This window comes from Sprattus sprattus, assembly GCF_963457725.1.
Source record: "Sprattus sprattus genome assembly, chromosome: 2".
Classification (NCBI taxonomy): domain Eukaryota; kingdom Metazoa; phylum Chordata; class Actinopteri; order Clupeiformes; family Clupeidae; genus Sprattus; species Sprattus sprattus.
Genome location: NC_137921.1, coordinates 42,253,311 through 42,265,810, shown reverse-complemented (window position 1 = coordinate 42,265,810; position 12,500 = coordinate 42,253,311). Strand labels below are relative to the sequence as shown.

Below are 12,500 nucleotides of genomic sequence, written 5' to 3'. Positions count from 1 at the left end.
CCCCATCCCTGTCCCACACACACACACGAACACACACACAGACACACACAAACAAGGAAACAAAGAGAAAGTACTCCAACATCAAGGTCAAATCTTTGCCACAGCACACAGACACACACAGAGTGCCTGAAAGAACAATCGTCATCAGTATTGAGTTCCTTGACACAAGCCCAGCTCCCAGAAAAATAAACTTTTATGGAGACATTTTACACACGTATAACCAAACCCAGATAGAAAAGAGCCAAAGCTCAGAATAAACACACACACACACACACACACACACACACACACACACACACACACACACACACACCTCACAGCCCCTAATCTTCCCACATCTCTCTCCTCCAGCCTCTCTCCTCCAGCCCATCCCTTGAGGGTGTATCAGTTCTAATCAGGATTATCTCTCCACACACGCACACATTTTCTCTCTCTCTCTCTCTCTCTCACTCACACACACACATACTCTCACGCACACACACATGCATGTACTCACACACATGCATGCACACACAACTTCATTTTTTATTTACATTATTCCGCAGTAGCAAGCTTTGAGGTGCAAAAGGGAAAACTGTACCAGGGAGAGTGGGTTCACTAGTTTGTATGTTTGTCAGGGACATTTACTGCAGATTTCCTGTGCTGGTTAAGCATCCATGCTCTTTGTGTTGGCTACTAGCATATCTGTAGTGTGTTTGTGTGTGTGTGTGTGTGTGTGTTTGTTGTGTGTGTGTGTGTGTGTGTGTGTGTGTGTGTGTGTGTGTGTGTGTGTGTGTATGTGTGAGTGTGTGCATTTGTGTTAGCTTCTAGCATTTCGGTACTGTGTGTGTGTGTGTGTGTGTGTGTGTGTGTGTGTGTGTTTATCTGTTTCAGCATGCCAATGGGCGTGGGTGGAATTGACACATGCAAATTAAATCATAGCTAATGAACCCAGAGGCGACTACCTGCCCCCCCCCCCCCCCCCCCTCCCATACATATAGGGAAATATCATCTGCTACATGCTGTGTGTGTCTGTCTGTGTCTATGTGTGTGTGTGTGTGTGTGTGTGTGTGTGTGTGTGTGTGTGTGTGTGTGTGTGTGTGTCTGTGTGTGTGTCTGTGTGTGTTAGACATTGTGCCTGCCAGTCTGTGTGTCTGTGTATTTATGTGAGAGAGAAAGTGTCCCTGTTAGTGTGTGTGTGTCTGTGTGCACTCATGTCAAATATTCTCTTTCTTCCTGCATGAAAGACAAGCTTGTAATTCAGCACAAAGAGACATAGAAACAAAACTTGCACTTTACACAGAGTGCTTTCACTCTCCTCTCCCTCTCTCTCCCCTCACTCTCTCTCTCCTCTCTCTTACTCTCCTCTCCCTCTCCTCTCTCTTTCTCTGTCTCTGTCCCTTCTCAATCTCCTCTCTCTTGCTCTACCTCTCTCTTCTCTCCTCTCTCTCTCTCCCCTCTTACTCTCCTCTTCCTCCTGCCTCTCTTCCGCTCCTATCTTTCTCTTGCTCTCCCCTTCTCTTCTCTCTCTCTCTCTCTCTCTCTCTCTCTCTCTCTCCTCTGTCTCTCGCTCTCTCCCTCCGGGGTTTGTGGCCCAGTGATGCAGTGTAATTTGTGAGTCCAAACGTGAGTGTGAGTGTGAGTGTGAGTGTGTGTGTTTGTGTGTGTGTGTGTGTGTGTGTGTGTGTGTGTGTGTGTGTGTGTGTGTGTGTGTGTGTGTGTGTGTGAGTCCAAACGTGAGTGCCTGGCCTTTAGAGCGCGCTGCTCGCTGGCTGTTCAGAGACGAGCCACCTCAGACACAGCAGTCTCAGACGCAGAGTTATAATTAACGGAGCTGCTTGTGCTGCTTGACAGGGAATCATTTACACACCAGCACTGCTCTCAATATGTCAACAAATAAAGCAAAGACACACACACACACACACTCACACACACATACATCAGCACACACACACACACACACATTCACACACACACACACACACACACACACACACACACACGTCAGCAGAGACACACATCAACACAGATACACAAATGACAGCACAAACCAACACATCAGGACAACACATCTTAAGAGAGATTTCTGCATCAAGACATCAAGTGAGACTGCTGTTAGGTGCTGAGGCTACAAGACTGTGAGACTGAGAAGAGGCTGCTAGGCTGTGTGGTTCTGAGGCTTTAAGGCACTGAGGTTGTGTGGTTATGAGGCTGAGGCTGTGTGGTTCTGAGGCTTTAAGACACTGAGGCTGTGTGGTTCTGAGGCTTTAAGACACTGAGGCTGTGTGGTTCTGAGGATTTAAGACACTGAGGCTGTGTGGTTCTGAGGCTTTAAGACACTGAGGCTGTGTGGTTCTGAGGCTTTAAGACACGGAGGCTGTGTGGTTCTGAGGCTTTAAGACACTGAGGCTGTGTGGTTATGAGGCTTTAAGACACTGAGGCTGTGTGGTTCTGAGGCTTTAAGACACTGAGGCTGTGTGGTTCTGAGGCTTTAAGACACGGAGGCTGTGTGGTTCTGAGGCTTTAAGACACGGAGGCTGTGTGGTTATGAGGCTTTATGACACTTAGGCTGTGAGGTTGTGAGAGAGAGAGAGAGAGAGCGAGAGAGAGGCAGTGTAATTGCTGCTCGGTTCTCCAAACATTCGCCGGTGTGGTTGTAGCTCCTGCACGCCTCCTTTCAGCCCCTCAGCATCCATTTTGTCATCCTTAATTACACTGACGCGTCACCAGCTGACAGGCACCGCTTGTTCCAGCATTTAACCCCCATCCTCACTTGAGTGATGCTTCGCAACTATGCGCGCACACACATACACACACACACACACACACACACACACACACACACACACACACACACACAAACCCCCTTCTCCCAGAGGCCCTTGTTTTCATGCTTGCATTACAAACAATTACTCTCATCCATCATCACACTCGCGTCCCCATTGGACCCCCCCCCCCCTCCCCCCAAGCACTCTGCCAGCTGACGGCGTACCCCCACCCCCCAATCCCACCAGATGTCCCCCGATTTGGGCAAAACGGCAACAAAAGAGGTGCATCTGAAAAGAGCTGGCCGTCCCGTCCTCCTCGCCCTGCAGCTCTCTGCCCCCCCCAGCCACAAAAGCCAGAGGATTAGCAGCTTTTAGCAAAACCCCTCGCGTCGCTCCCCTCCCCCTCACCTCCCCTTCTCTCTTTCTCTCTGCCCTTCTTTATTTATCAGCCTTTCTGTGCTTTCTCTCTCTCCTTCCCTCTCTCTCTTTACTTCTTTCTCCCCTTCCGTTACTTCTTTCCCCTTTCTCTCTCCCTGCCTCTCTCACAAAGTCTATCTTCACTGCTCTCTCTCCCTCCTTCTTCACTGCTCCCTCTCCATCCTTCTTTATTTTTTCCCCTCTCTCTCTCTTTTCTTTCTTTTTCTATGAACCTCGGACTCTCTTTTCCTCTTTCTAGCTCTGTAGTTTTTCCTCTTTTGTCTCTCTCTCTCTCTTTTCAATTCAATTCAGTCCAATTCAGTTCAAATGACCTTTCTAGGCATGACTGTTTTAAAGCAGTGTTGACAAAGCAAACAGATTTTAAACAGTTTTTCTGTTTAAAACGTAATAATACAAAAATAGCAATAATATTTAATATTCTATTCAAATCATAAAATATGATATACTATAAAATCCCCTTTTAAGTGTCAAGAATTGAGGTATAATTTGGCTGAATTGTTATAATCTTCTATATAATTGATTGAGGTGTTGTTATTACATTCAGTGAGGAAGTGTCTCTCATCCTCACCCACTCCCTCACTGCATTGCACACGCACACACACATATACACACACAAACACGCACACACACACACACACACACAAACACACACTATTGGTGCATTGCAAGCACAACCAAACTAAGGGTCCCCTCGCAATGAATTCTAGATGAAATCGCGTTTGGGTTGTAATTCATAATGTGTTTGGTGCTAATGTCACTCCCGTATAACAGAAAGGCAGTCGAACTGAAGGGTTACATTTATATAATGATTTTCTAATTACATAATATGTTGTCTCCTCCCCCCTCTTCAAAAAGCATCTATCCTGTCAGCCCTCCCCCTCCCCCTCCCCGCCCCTCCCCTCCTGCCCTCATCCTAGGAGACGCAGGAAAGGCATCCAATAGTTGTGTGTGTGTGTGTGTGCGTGTGTGTGAACTATAACTACTGGTATTCAGCCAGTTCAGCATCTCTTTGACTCTACTGAGCAAACACACTTCCTTAAGCACCACAAAGGGACACACACACACACACACACACACACACAGACACACACACACACAGACACACACACACACGTCCTTAAGCCCCACAAAGAGACACTGCCACACACACTCTCCATTCTGAGCTTCACTTTGGCCTCGTGTCTTAAGGTTTTATATTCACACTAAAATAGCTGAATGCTGCACGCACGGGCACACACACACACACACACACACACACAGCACAGCACACACACTAACGCATCTAAACTCTACGCACACACTTGACTGTGGTCTGATGTCTTATAGTTTTATATTCAGAATGCCACACACATGCACATACACACTCACAGACACATACACACATACACACACACACACACACACACACACACACACACACACACACACACACACACACACACACACACACACACACACACACACACACACACACACACACACACTCACATAACACACACACACACATCAGAGAAAGGTCGTTTTCTGAGCAACAGCTCAAGGGGGTCTTGGAATAACACCTGCTTGTGTCACCGGCTCCCAGAAACTCATTACAGTACAAGCATTACTAACTGCAGGAACAAGGGTGTGTTTGTGTGTGTTAACATATTTGTGTATTTGAAATGAATATGTCATTTTATTCTCAAATAAGACTCTGTTAAAGGCAAATAATTCACGTGTCATTCCCTTTTTCCCCCCCACCTGTATTCTGCAAAGACTGGCCCCTACTCTGCCTCAGATTGGCTCTGACATTACTCTCCCCCTGATTGGCTCTGACACTACTCTCCCTGTGATTGGCTCTGACACTACTCTCCCCCTGATTGGCTCTGACACTACTCTACCTCTGATTGGCTCTGACATTACTCTCCCTCTGATTGGCTCTGACACTACTCTCCCTCTGTTTCGCTCTGACACTACTCTCCCTGTGATTGACTTTGACCCTAATAGTTCCCCTCTGTTTCACTCGTCTAAAGCCTTAATCTAGCCAACCGAACCTGCCTATCCAACGACTTCTAGCCAATAAGCTAGCATTTGTCATTTTCCAGCAAGACACTTTTTAATGTATTTCCTGTGTGCATGTGTATGTGTCAATGTGTGTGTGTGTGTGTGTGTGTGTGTGTGTGTGTCTGTGTGTGGGGGGGTGTGAACCCGCCCTTCAGCATAGATAGCTGTGATGTATCCAGCCTCATCCAGCCCATAAGTGGGAAATAAACAAGCTAATCACATCTTGCCCCTCTGACCTCAGGGCGCTTGATTGGCCCTTCAGAGTGTCCTGACACCCCCAGTGGGGTTGTAACTCAGGTTGGGTGGGGATAGAGCGTGTGTGGGTACGCACTGTGTGTGTGTGTGTGTGTGTGTGTGTGTGTGTGTGTGCGCGCATTGTTAGGACATCCCCAGAGGCAGTACATCAATCCCAGCGAGCCAGCTGGTAATCACACTTAACAAGCTGGCTCAGGCCCGCCACATGCAGTCGAGTACACACACACATACACACACACACACACACACACACACACACACACACACACACACACACACACACACACACACACACTCTGTCTGTCTCTCTCTCTCTCAACAACCCTCTGACCTTCTCCTCTTCACTCTCTCCTCCTCTTCCCCTCTTCCCCTCTTCTCCTCTACTCCACCTTTTCCCCACTCTCCTGTGCAGTTAACCTACCTGTCCTGTACACAGAGATATTCAGCTGTTGCCCTGTGTCTGTAACTCATCTCACCCCTGGCTGAGGATACTCACTCACTCACTCGCTCGCCCGTCCGCTTGCTCGTCCGTCCTCCTGCTCGCTCGCTCGCTCGCACACACTCACTCACTCACTCACTCACTCACCCAAACCAATCAGTCCATCACTCACTCACACGCACTTACTTTCTGAGAGTGCATGAGTCTCAGCCTGCCATCGGAGCGGCTGAGGCCTGTGACAGGGTGGTTGGCAGAGGAACGGGAGGAGAGGAGAGGAGGGGAGGAGAGAGGAGGAAGAGGAGAGGAGAGGAGAGGAGAAGAGAGGAAGGGAGGAGCGAGGAGAGAGGAGAGGAGAGGAGGAGAGAGGAGAGGAGATTATGGCTCTCTGAAGGGACCTGGCAGGAGGATGGAGGTTGAGGCTTTATCAGCTAGACACCACAGGTGCAGAAATGCAACAGAGAGAAGAGGAGAGACACACACACACACATAAGAAGTGCACACACCCAGGTGCTGATACTCACACACACCCACAGAATGACAGAGACTCACTCAGGCGGAGTGTGTGAATGTGAAATGTAGATGTGAGGGAGAGGGATCAATCCGTGCTGGGTGTCCTTATCAGGCCACACTCCTACACCCTGCTGCCCCCATATCTGCCCCCAGCACTCTGCCCAGTGTTTGCAACCTAACTGCCCCTGCCTGCGCCTGTACCCTTCCCACCCTGTGTGGGCACCCTAATTGCCCCATGCGGGCTGCCTTATGCCCTGATGCGGCCGGCCTCACCCCAGCAGGTTGTGAGAGATTTAGAGACTAGAGGCAACGACTGCCTTCTGGAGCCGTTTTGTCATCTGAACTCAGACAATATTCGAATCGTGACTGGAGTTGCCCTCACATAGACAGACACACACAAACACACAATGTCAAATCAGGTGTGGAGTTGCCCCTCACACATGCAGCGCACAACAGCATGTTCGCCAACAATCAGTGCCTCCAGGATTCTTCCATCTTGCCATTTCACAAATTCATGCAAATTCAAGGATTCCCCTCAACTGCAATTTCATGGAAATTCTGAATTATTTGTGATTTATTTGATTGAACTCAAAATCTATTTTAACTGCAATGTTATTAATTCCCTCTGCAAATTCAGTAACTTTTGGCTGCATCAGTCAGTGCGGACACATGTGACACAGTTTCCGAGCGTAGTCCGATTTCAATCGAAGATCCAATTCATGTGACTCCCCAAATCTAGATTTCCTGTGTCCGACTGAAGTCCGACTGCAATCCGATGTACACCCCCAGATAAATGATCGGATTACGCCGGAAATCGGACAACGCGCGCATGTGACTCTCGAATCTAGATTTCAACTGGACAACAACAACTTTTGCACGTGCTTGAGATCCTGCCCATAGGCATATACATGCATCATATATGTCTATGATATGATAATCGCTGCTAGACGCTCAGTTCTTGTGCTCCCTCTCATTCACGTTGAAATACTGAAACCAAAGCTGAAACTTTGAAAGCGAAACGCAACTGTTTTGGACAGAACGCGCTAATTCAGTGAACAAATATTTTCATATTACTTTCCACCACTTGCTAGTCATGTAATCCATTCATATCGATGTGAATCAATCAATACTAATACAACTTTAACTGTGGTGTGTTTTTGTTTCATTTCACAACTTATTTACTGTATAATCAACGGTAGCAGATGCCCGCTTGTAAACATTCCACATTTGATTTGAACTGACGCGGCCAAGATCTGGATTTGTCACTGCCATGTGCCGTGAGATAACGCAGTTAACCCCCCATGGAGACCCCATGGAGAGCGAAGTCGGGATTTGGCCGAAATCGGAGTACTGCCATCATGTGAACGCACTGAATCAGAACAAACCCTAGCAATGTCCTGGAGGGACTGAACCATTACTGCATACCAAGCCCCCATCCCCCACACCGCAACCAAAGGACACAGCCCAAACACCAGGGCCACAATGGCTTTTACTGCAATTACTGCTCCACCCAGAAGCAAAACTTCAATTACTATACTGAGTGCTTCTTGCACACACACAAGGCTACTCTCTCTGCTCTCATAGTACTCCTAAGCAGCGATTTAGAACTCAAGGAAAATTAAGGGGAATAAACACAATTAGTTGGCAATGCAACCCCCCCCCCCCCCCCCCCCCCACACACACACACAGACACACACACACACACTAAAATGTGTACGCACACACACAAGCACACACACCCTGACTCAGACAGACGCATACACACACACCACTCACACAGACACACACTGCATAGCCCACCCACTCCAGGAAGAAGCCCTGATGAAGACTCCATTAACAGAGGCAGCTGCCAGCGCATCTGCCACTCAAACCGACTCCATTAGCTGAGACACCCTTCAAGTCGCACAAATTACTCTAATTTCGCCTATAATGGCATCAAGATGACAAGTTCTAGCAAGAATAGCTCAGCATGAAGAGGTGGAAGCTTTTAATTGTGTTACTGGCATGCTGATAGATAGTTATTGGTTGTCTTTCTGTATTAATTCAACTGTTCGGAGCCTGTGAAGAAGAGCCAAACGCACAGCTAGCTGATATTTCTGCATGCTGCTCTTCATCAAGTACAAAACATAGCAGAGATTTCATGGCACTTCAGCTCAGCATCTGCTGACAGATGCGATTCTTCTCAACACCCTCCTGTCATGCAGAGCTTAGAGACTGGAACAGAGGAAGACCAACACACAGACACACACACCAGAACTGGGCAAGGCCAGGGCCAGAGTCAGCTATCATTTGGGTTCAGGATAAAAGTGCACCTGTACTGTTACACACAAGAGCCTCTAGCACACATTCACCTTATAAAAGTGGCAAACACACACACACACACACACACACACACACACACACACACACACACACACACACACACACACACACACACACACATACACACAAATCCAAACCTCTCCACCTGCATCCAAACTGGCATATCGCACGTGGCCATACAGCTTAGTATGAATATTCACACAAACACACACACACGCACACACTGCAGCGCTATGGCCTCCAACCCTCTAAAGTCATCTCCTTTGATCCTTCCCCCCAGAATCAGAAGAGGCTGCGTGCCGATAAGCCAGGGGGAGGAGGAAAACAGAAGGCAAAAAGAAATAATTGGTGCGAAATGAAATTTAAAACCCTAAGGTAAGCACCTACAAAGACCTTTCAACAGAAATCATTTCCGGGGCACAATTCAATTAACTTTCTCCCCATGAAAAGAAAAGTGCTTTTGGGAAATCACAAAAAAAAAGTTTGCTCAACAAACAAAGTTCTGGATGAAATGGTTTCTGAACTTTGGGGAATCTTCAATTTGGAAACACAGACAGAAACTGTTAAAGTCACAAAAGACAAAAACATGAAAGGCAAATCTTTCACACACACACAGAAACTTTTTTTCCCCATACGAAGACAAAGTGAGGTTGAAGCAGCCTCTCTCTGGATCCCTTCCCAGAATGCTCCTCTCCGAGCGAGCAGGCAGTGATCGGGACTGATAAATTGTTCCATTAAAGTGGCACTCTGCATCATAGCTCTGCATCTCTGCCGCATTTGGCATGCGCTCAGTCTCGCCTGTCTTTATAGAAGGTGAAACTCATCATGGATGAGAGAAAGGTTGATATTGTCTCTTGACACAATTTGACACTAGCAACAAAAGTGTACGTAATACTAGTTTATTTAAACTGTGTCAGCAGTGAACAAATCCATACCTCGTTGTTTGTTTGCCATCAATATCAACATCAACATCAGTCAATCACGCTCCGCAAAAAGAACGCTACTCAGCTTTACATAGGCCTATTTCCCTTCTGTCTGAATAGTTATTCTATTCTTCTTTTCACACATATCTACTCAGGACAGTTCCCCAGAATAAACATACAATGACATTAGTATTACTCCGAGTCAAGGTTCTTTAGCTTTGAGCAGGGCCAGGCTCTCCCAGACCTCCGCGGTGAAGCACAAAGCCTTTATTCTACATACCCCAAAGGCATCGTTTTTATCCTACTCTTACCGGCGGCTTGCTTTGACTTTAAGCGCTGGCTTAACACTAAGCTCGAAACAACTCACACGGTTGAGTATGCTGAGACATGCCGATGTGATTTTATTCATAAGGACGAGCCTGCATAGTCCTAACGGTCACACATACCCATAACGGGCCGCTTGAGAATATACGGTCTCAAGCGCTGAGAAAGCCAAGTGCATTGCGAAATATAGCCCGTGGGCACATGGACGTGATTTACATGTATCCTCTTCTAATAAACTAGTGGGGGCCGCAAGGAATACCTCCGAAAGAAAACGATCGGCAAGGTAGACTTTGCAAATAGACTATAGGCCAATATATCGCATCTTCAAGACAAAACTGGTGCTGAAACCTAAGTACATTACCTTAACTGTAATAAAACAAGTAAAAAGCTGCTCTGCTCAATTTTTTTTTTTTACTTTTTTGTTTCACAAGTTTTAGCGAGTCTACACGTCTTCTTTATTTATCCTTATATCAAAAATATTCTACGGTTACATTGTAGAAAATCACAGTAAGTGTTTCAATAAAGTTACAAAACTCAACTTAACACATCAGACGATGTTTAAAGTATTTGCGTTGAGCAAGTTTTAGCGAGTCTACGCGTCTTCTTTATTTATCCTTATAACAAAAAATATTCTACGTCACATTGTAGGAAATCACAATGAGTGTTTCAATAAAGCAACACAACTCGAGTTAAAACATAAGAGATGTTTAAAGTGTTTCGAGCGCAAAAAAAACTAGCATCCACACTCCCTATCGAATAACTGCGTCCGTGAGAGTACTGTGTTGATTTGCATTTTTTTCCATGTTTAAAATATTTTTTAAAGCTTCTTTCACCGTCTCAACGAGCTCCAAACACCACTTTCAAATAAACAACAGACAACCAGGAGAACAAGCCCAACGGATCGGTGCTACACACACGTACAAACGAAAGAACAAATCTAGTCTACAACTAGGGGAAACTATTTTTTAACGTCAGTAAAAAAAAAGAACAGAAAAAAGCAACCGAAAACTTACTTTTGTAGCGTGCGATCCTTCCCCGACCGCCCCCTCCAAGCAAGCCCTTTGCGAAGGGGCAGATGTGAATAGGCTTTAATATTCCTTCCAAAAACGGTCAAGTCGCCTCCATTAAAGGGATACGATACAAAGTAGACCCCTTCTCACCGAAATTTCAACCGGGCGAAGAGAGCAAAAACTCCTTTATTTCAATAGAAGCACGATCATTTTGCAGACTTAAAATACACTCCAGTGTCGTACCGCACGTCAGCAAAGCATCCGCGCGCCTGGAGTGATACGCCGGCGAACTCTTAAGGAGTTAACTAATAATATCCGAGTTGTGTGTAGCCGCACCACGTCTTCGGTTGGGTTCGATTTGGATTCTTTTCTTCAAAGTCCACCTCGTTCGGTTGGGGGTGGGGAACGGGGTGTCGGGTGCCCCCCTCGTTGAGTTTGGGAGAGTAGAAGTCCGGCCTCTCCGCGCTCACGTGACCGCGCTCCGGTGAATGGCACGAAAGAGTGGAAGCAGATGAGTGTTTGTGCTCGAGCGTTATTTGAAACCCTCATGCGCAGCCCCGTGGAGAAGCGGAGCGAGACTGGGTCAGATGGGGGTGCTCTCCCGGTGAGACGGAGAGGGCGGGGACAGGGGGCTCACATTTAGATGCTTTTTTTCTCTCCCAGGTTTAAAGAGAGTCAGAACTGGGAACGTGTATTCTCCTGTTTCTCTCCAGTTCTCAGTGCAGGCCTGATAGTTCCAAAGGGGAGAGGAACTATGGAACTATGAGGCATTTCTAACAGTTTTGGAAGCTCTTGGGGAGATACATGGGCTTTGTTTGAAAAGGGTTACTGAGATATAATGTAAAGATTGACCTTCCATGTCGAGATTCTCAGCTATCAAATGAACCCCACAGTTGGTTTAGCAGACATAGAACAGGTATTTGGACTGCGCCACGTGTACGGCATTCCTGACCAGGGCTACACACGCTAACTAAACCGAAAGGATACGAGGTCCCTTTAATCTGAGCTGAAGGCTAACTCATGGTCACTGTGTTACATTATTTTCAAATCCTCCTCCTCCTCGAAAGCTGAACAATAAAAATGTGTCAGTGCCCTTGTAGGCCAGTTGAGTTACTGTACATAAATATGCAAGTCAAGATATGCATAATTACCTTGGCTATTGAGGTCAGTGCATTCCATGGTTTGTTTGTGATATTTTCCCATCTCTTGGCTCAGTAGGGGATCCCATGCATATTTAAAAATCGATTTATTCTGTAATTTAAAATCATTCTTTGTTTTCACGCTAAGGTGATACAGCAGCACCATAGAAGGGGCCTATGTGTAACAGACATAATTTCACTGACATAACTACAAAGGCAAAGGCTACTTGATATAAAAATACATTATTTTCATAGGTTATTATTACTTAAAGTATGATGTGCACAAACGGTCTTTTGTCCGATGTTTTCTGTAAATCGCCGACTGACAGAATGTGTGGACCAAATTAATT

At 46.4% G+C, this 12,500-nt stretch overlaps 1 protein-coding gene across 12 annotated transcripts in view; it reads right to left on the bottom strand.

The window, feature by feature from the left end:
• Window positions 1-11,362, bottom strand: part of ptprsa (protein tyrosine phosphatase receptor type Sa) — a 174,421-nt gene extending 163,059 nt beyond the window's left edge. For all 12 annotated transcript variants that reach the window (XM_080832930.1, XM_080832936.1, XM_080832940.1 and 9 more), the window contains exon 1: window positions 11,015-11,362. The gene's annotated coding sequence lies outside the window, so the exon portion shown is untranslated. The remainder of the gene's footprint in view (window positions 1-11,014) is intronic.
• Window positions 11,363-12,500: the final 1,138 nt, after the last annotated feature.